This window comes from Coloeus monedula (assembly GCF_965178545.1).
Source record: "Coloeus monedula genome assembly, chromosome: 4".
In the NCBI taxonomy this organism is placed as follows: Eukaryota; Metazoa; Chordata; class Aves; order Passeriformes; family Corvidae; genus Coloeus; species Coloeus monedula.
Window position 1 is genome coordinate 19071620 of NC_138784.1, and position 7971 is coordinate 19079590.

Sequence of the window (7971 nt, forward strand, 5' to 3'; positions counted from 1 at the left end):
TTTCTCCTAAAGTTCAGGCTCTCTGGGTTCTGCAATAGACTTTGTGCGGACCCACTACTCCTATTACCCTAAAGCTCAGAAAATCCAACTGTCTGGGTCAAACTGTCCAGGTTCTGTAACTTGCTCGGTGTTCACAGAGACATTAAGACGCATTTCTCCTAAAGGTCTCCACAGCCATTCTTCCCTATTCTGGTCCATGAAGACCACACAACACAAAACACAGTGCAAGTGCCGAGATGAGGTCAAGAAGTGGGCATGAGCTGTTGACCAAAGGATTGAGACCACCAAGGACCCTCAACCTCCCACAACCCATTTCTAGAGAGGTCCTACAGAGAGATCTAGATTGACTGGAGAGCTTTAGCAATCATCAGCTGTATGAAATAACAAGAGCAAGTGCTGAATTCATCACCTGAGATAGGGTAATCTTGGTTATATATGCAAACTGGGGACTGTAAGGAGTTAAAAAGTACATTTGCCTCTCTGAAACACTGTTAATGTTAAGGCTAGACAAAGAACTTGCCATAAGATAAGCACAGAAAGGAGGAATTTGCAACAGGAAGGTGCTAATTCCAGGCCTGGTGGAGGCTATATCTGGTTAGCACATCCTGGTTAATGCATCCGGACAAAAAATTTCTGCCATGGCAAGCTGTGTGAAAGGAAGCAACTACTCATATGGACATCACTGGTCAAACAAAGATCACCCCATATTATGGGACAGACAGTATCTGCAACCAACAAAAGCCCCTCAAAACCTTGGAGGAAGCATGCTCAGAAAGAGAACCTCACTTACGCTCACTTAGCATGCAATGAAGGCATGCTCAACCTCGCTTCCCATGTAAATTAGGAACACATCTCCATAGATACTCAGAACCTGGACTGTATAAAGGTGGTACCACCAAAAGAACGACCTGGGACCCCCACCACTGAGAAGCCCAGGGTGAGGAAGGACCAATGGGACACTCCTGGATCTGTGGATGGTGGATCTTCTGCTTGATTTCTTTCTTTCTCTCCCTCTCTCTTTTCTAGTTCTTTTTCTATCTCTCTACCTCATGTTTGTTGTTAAATAAAATCCATACAGTTTACTCCAGCATATGGTCTCATCTGCACCTTAATTCAGGCAGAGGCATCTGTCACTGGTAACAGGGACGAGAGGCTGAAGAACAGCCTCACAAAAAGAGATCTGGGGGCTCAGATCGAAGGGAAGTTGGGTATGACTCAACAGTGTTCCCGGGCAGCCAAAAGGGCCAACCATGTCATGGGCTGGATATCAAGCTGAGCACTTTGAGCTGTTTGAGGGAGGCAATTGTCCAGCTCTACTCTGCACTGGTGTGACCTCACCTCTGTATATAGGGAGAGTTCTGTGTGTAGTTTTGGCCACTTCAGTATAAGAATGACATCAAATTATTAGAGAGTGACCAAGATGGTGAACAGCCTCAAGTGCCACCTTTACAAACAGTGGCAGAGGCCACTTCATTTCTTCAGCTTGGAGAAGACCGAAGGGTGACCCCATTGCAGCCTACAACTTCCTTGAAGGGGATGTTCACGAATGAGTATTTTGGCCACTTAAAGAATCACCATCTATGTTATTAGAAAAAGAGGTTTTAATATGTTTGCGAAAGCATGACTTAACAGAATTCAGTGGCAAAGTTTACCCTATTACCACATAAAATAAAGCATATAAAGAAAAACTGGATCAGAACATATTTTAAGTAACTTTCACAGACTCTGGGTTACAAAAGGATGAGAGTGCTACATGGTAAGGGAAACACTCCCATTGGGTCACAATATTCAGAAGGGATTCCCTTGCCAAACTTACCCTCAGGCGTCGCAGTGACCGCTCTCTTCAGCCCGGCCAGCCCCTGCGGTGTGCGGCAGGAGCGGGGAGCAGCCGAAGGCTCGAGGCTTTAAAGCTGCTCCTCTGGAGTTCAGCTGTGCCCAGGGGAGCTGAAGCTCCAGGTGCTGTGGCTGTCAGCAGCCCCGACGAGGGAGAGGATAGAAAGTTGCGGGGAGGCTTGCCTTTGAATACAGTTTCAGCCTTACGGGCCGAAGAGAGTCTAAGGAGGACCAACAGAGATCAGACCCTGCGCAACAACTTATAAAGGGAGGTGTTACAACGGGGATGGCCCGACAGGGGACCAATAAGGGTCTTTGGGGGAGGGATACGGACAGGGATAGACATTCACGCAGACCAATAGTCTCAAGGGATGGAGGGAAAGGGGTCACATGCCCCAATGGGGCCTTGAGGTTTAGGGGATTTCCAAGAGGGGATGTATCCGAGGGGGCAGGGTCTCGGGGGATTGACGGGGACCATATAAGGGTAATTAGGGAGGGCTTTGGTGACAGGCACAGAACAGTCTAGAACTCTGGGAGAGGTTTGGGTGATTGACAGGGAAGGTGCCAGAACAAGGGGAGGGGATAACCGCATCGGGAGCACTGGGGAGCAGCTTGGATCTGGGGCAGACCAACTGGGAGTAGAAGTGGGGAAGGTAGGGATGAACCATTAGGGTACAAAGAACATACAAAATACAATAAAAACATCACATCACCACACTCAGGCTTGCTCAAGAGTTTTATGTGTAAAGTACTTAGAAGCACTTAATCATTAACTAATTTAACACTTACAAAATTATTCAATAGACTTTACTAAAAGCAAAGTAACTGAACTATAAATCTAAGTTGGCAATATTCATACTGTACTTGCTCTAGGGTATTTAAAGCCACTCAGATGCTCAAACATGCAGACATAAGGCAATATGTACAAAGGTACCTATTAAAAATTCCCCCCACACCAAGGTCAGTGAAGTACTCATGTGGAATACCTTTGCATCTCTCAGCAGGCTGAGCCTTGAGGAGTGGGGTATCAACCCAGGCCCCATTGTCAGCTTTCAGTGATAGTTCTCCAAGTATCAGAGTGTGAGAGTTGGCTGGCTCTTAAAGGTGTCCCACTGAGAGTGAGAGGCTGGGACTCTGGTCCAGGAGAGCTCCAAGGGTCTCACTTAAAACTGCTGCTTACAGGGTTGCAAAATGCTTGGCTTCAGTCTTCTGTTAGTCTCCAGGATGATTCAGGCAACTAATGTTCCAGGGCTGTCAGGGCATGGCTGACTATCTCTTGTCCTTTGTTAGGCAACAAAAGCTTCTGCTAAGGACAGTGCCTTCCCACTTTAGTCATGCATGAGTTCTTGATAAGACTGAGGGAAGCTTCATTGCCTAAATCATTCCTCAAGGCTTAATCCTAATGAAAATTCCTGAGATTGTAGAGTAGTCTGAGGAGGGGAGGAATGCAGGGGAGCAGTGGAGGAGGAGGTGCTGATCTCCTCTCTCTCTGGTGACCAGTGATAGGAAATTGAATGAGGCTGTGTGAGGGGAAGTTCAGACTGGACATTAGGAAAAAGTTCTTCACTGAGAGGATGGTCAGCCAATGGAACAATCTTCCCAAGGAATTGCTTGTGGCTGCGATTCTGTCAGAATCCAAGGAGCATCTGAACAATGCTCTTTGTCATATGGTTTGGTTTTAGAAAGTCCTGTGAGAAGCAGGGGGTTGGATTTGAGTATCCTCATGAATCCCTTCCAACTTGAGGTATACTGTGATTCTGCGATCTGAAAATCAGTTGCTACAGAGTTGAATATCCTCAACATGCCAGACGGGTTTCAAGAGCCCGTGCAAATGAGGAATTAAAACTTGTTTCTGTATTAAAACAAACTCAATATCATGGTACATTTCTAATTACCCTTGCACACATACCCACACCCTCACAGGCACTTCACAACTTCCCATTACAGCAGAGATAGCAGGAGTTTGTTGCAGCAGATGCACTTGGGGTGCTTATTGTGTACTGGTTTACTTGTTCCCCAAGGCTTTATGGTTTCCTTGCCAGTCAGTGCTTAATCTTTTGGGGATCCTAGACCTTTGCATTCTCCAGGTTCCAAGCTATCAGAGCATGCCTCCCAGCCTAGTGCTGTTGGTGTGGCACCCCTGCCCCTTCCTCCACTGTCAGGCATGGTCTCTCCTTGGTCAAGTATGTATACTTGCACAATAAAGTTCTTCACTGAGAGGAGCTGCCTACAATGAGGTGTGTGACCAGCACTCTGTGAGTCAAGTTATCTGCCCCCCAGGCTGAATTTTCTCACCTTTTGTAAACATAACTGATGTCGTCAGATAACTTCTACAATAGAAGTTGTTTAATGAAGAACTTTGTTTTCCTCAACTGGTAAGATTCACCCAAATCACTCAAGCATTGTGTATGATTACATCCCCTAATAAATATGCAATAAATAAATAGGTAGGCAGAGACTATGTATTAGATGGGTTCATGTGAATTTTACTATGTAAAAGAGATAACTTTCTGCCCCTCTGTGTGCTTGATTTGTGGAAACCTACACGTTGTACTCTGCAGGAATCGGCTGTACTGAGCCCTGGTGTGTGCCATGGCTGAACTGTGGACAGGAGAGCACTCTGAAAAAGTAAGGGAGTCCATGAAACATAACCACCATGAATTGGTTATTGGAAGGTGGTGTCAGGATGCTCTACTTGAAGGCTGATGCAGTTCTGCAATTATATGCGTTATTCTGCATTGGGCCAAATTGCCAAGGTAACAGTGTAGGAAACACCAGGCTGAGAAGGAACATCAGGAGTAGCAGAATTAAGGCCAATTAGAAAGAATTAATATGGGGAATTCTGGGTTTTTTGGGAGGAATCTGGGCAGAAGCAAGCAGGTACGTGCAGGGACAATGAAAAGGTGGGCTCAGGGAAAGAGAAAATGGGTAATTAGATATGAAGTAAAGACAAAGAAGGGTGAGATCTTTTGGCACTAGGACTGGGAGTGATTATGGATGGTGGCATTCAAAAATCCAGGTACTGTGGACTAAACACATCCTGGTTTCAATTTCCATTGTCTTGAGTTCACACGCAGTCCATGGCATGTCTTGTTCATGTGTTTCAGCTCATCTAGGTACCCAGATTCCATTTATAATCACTCTACACTATGTTGATTTTTGACAAGATTGAGTCTGTATTAACTGGTCAGATTACTATCATTTGTAGTCCACAAAAAGTTAATTTTATTCCAATCAAAACCCAGCATCAGTAACAGTATTGTTCCCTGCATCTTGAAACACAAAAAACATTACTGATCCATTGCACTGACTTTCCCTAATTCTGAGAATAATGAAGGCACACATGAATTCTCAGAATAATGAAGCTCCCAGACATACTCCCACACTTGTTATTTCCGTGATTTTTTGCTAATAATAAGAGGAAAGCCTGTTTTCACTGAAAGAAACAGTGTTCCACTTGTTATGGAGGTGCTGTCAAACAGGATCCAGTTTTTATTACCTAGATCCATATTGTGGCCTTACTTGTGTCCATCCCCTGGCCCTTGCTGTGACATCCTGGGGCTGTGTCCAACCCACCTGCCAGCCCTGCCCCACTGCCCATGGCAAAAGCAGACAGTCGGGGAAGGCATCCAGTTGAGGTTCAGCTCAGGGTTGTCCCCATCCCCAGTTACACACTCCTTCCTTTCTGACAGCAGATTATCACTCCCACACAATTGCATGTGAAACAATTCAATGTTGCAGTAATTAGAGGCTGGGGTCACTGTGAACTGATAGTTGTCAGGATGTTCGCTTTGTGAACTGAGTCTGGATCATACACACCAAGCCCTGTCCTTGACTCCTTGCCAATATTCCAAGTCCTCCCCTCGCAGTGAATAACACGGCTATCAAAGGGATATAAACCAGCAGAATATTTTTAGTAGTCTACACATTTTAACTGTGGTGCAAGTACTCATTTTTCATTATGACATTTCATTGATTTTATATGACAGACGACCCATCCTATTTATAGTCACAGCAGGACCTTCACCTTTATCCTGAAAATTGTGTTCTGTCAACAACTTCAAACACAAAGCTGCATATACACATATTCCAGAGGGCACCTTCACTTCCATCATTTCTACTCTTGCATTTTCCTATGTTATTTTGTATCTCTGACTATTCCTGATGCAATTCATTTATCCAGGTTAAAATATCTCGCTCTGAAGGAGTTTCTAGTGAAGTTAAGGGCATAAAGAACAGCATCTTCATTGTAGAAAAGGGTTTCAAGAAATTAAATCCCCAATGCCAATCAACCTGGGTTTCTTGAAACCGTCAAGTCGGGGATAACTGGTAATTTCAGTTCTTCCCACTCCTGCCTACTGTCTTCTCTAACAACGCTCTAGCTGTTTTCATGCACCACTTATGCAGTCAGGATGGCTGAAGGTCACTCAACACTTGCAACTCTTGCTTCATCCTCAGACCTTGGAGGCTGGTCATGGTCACTAAACCCCTGAAGCAAAGGCCTCCAGCTGAGTCAGTAACTTGTAGAGTCACACATGTGGGGCGTATTTCCAGTTTCCAGTTTCCTGTTTTCTTAATCTTCATGTTTCTGTTGGGCACCGAGGTTTGCTGTTACTGACCGTATCACATGCCTCAGGCTGGCAGTCTCTCTAACAGGCACAGCCACTATTTTTTCATTCAATTTCCTAATCCTGTTTCTCTGGTGAGCTTTCACATCTGATCCACAAATGGTTCCCAGACTGATTCATCCATTTATCAATCTCTTTACAGGGATCCTGCTTGAAATAATCTTCCCATATCCCATCTCTCCACCACATTTTGGCTCAAGCAAATATCCAGAACCATAATCCCTGCGCTCAATAATCTGAGTCTCAAACCACTCATCCCTTTATCACTTCATGACCTCTAAAATCACTGTCAGGCCTGCATACTGGGATTATCTGCCCAGAATTTCATCCCCGTGGATGTTCACAGCTGCACACCCAATGCACTTAACACTGAACTTCCAGTAGTCAGCCACATTTTGGTTGTGCTGAAATTACATGTTCTTGCCTCAAAGCCTTCTACCCACATGGTATTCTTTTACAGTGGTTGGGCATTCTTGTTTTGGTCCTTCATTACTAAGGGCACGGAATCATAACCTGAACAGAATAAAATTTAAACTCATACCAGTAATATGCCATAATGAGACAGATATTAAGGAGAAGCAGTTGAAAAAAGCAGTGTTGTATGCATGTATTGTATTACCATTAATACATAAAGGGAACTTTGAAGGTCGAATGTGCTAAGACTATTAGAACTCTATACCCAGATAAAACTATCCAGATACCTTCTATTGAAGTACCTCAAGTTACATCAGAGAAAACATGAGCCGTGCTACCAGGGCATTGTATCTTGATAGATGTAAAACCCATGGAGTCATGAATGGAAATGCTGTCAGGACACTGTATTTTGATGGTGTAGCCTTGAAGCCCAAGTAAATTGGTGTTGCCTTTGCTGGTGCAGAGGCAGGAGGCTGCACTTTAGTATTGTACTGCTTCAAGGCTGAGATTTGCCAACAGTTGCTTTGTCTGAGATCATTTTGGCCTGCAAGGGGCTTTGCATTTGTTTGTTTAGATGTAACAGCAGTTGCCTAACAATCAGATTACATATAATACTATCTAAATTATTTTGACATTAGGTACTTTGTGCAATTGTATGCTGTACTGTTACTGAAGTTTTTTGTGCAACTATGGTTAGTGCAAATAGGTCATTATTCTGTGTCTGTGACCTAGAATTGCCTAGAAGAGTAGGAGTGCAGGATGATAGCAGAGGCCTTGAAAGTCCAGGCACGTGATGATACCAGAGACCACAGGGTCATAAACATATTACCAGTACTCAATTACTGGTCACTAAAGGAATGTAGCCTTGGGAGCTGGATAAAACCTGTTTAAGGGAAGAAAAAAAAGAGTGAGAACAAAGAGCAAGTATCTAACATAATGTAAACTAAACCACAGACAGTGAATTTTGTTATAATAAGGAATTGTGAGGCAATAAAGAAAGAGGAAGATGTGGTGCACGTTACAAAATATATAAAAATAAATCCAAGCACAGACCCTAGAGAGAGGATGTTTCCACCATCAGCATCAAATTTCTTCC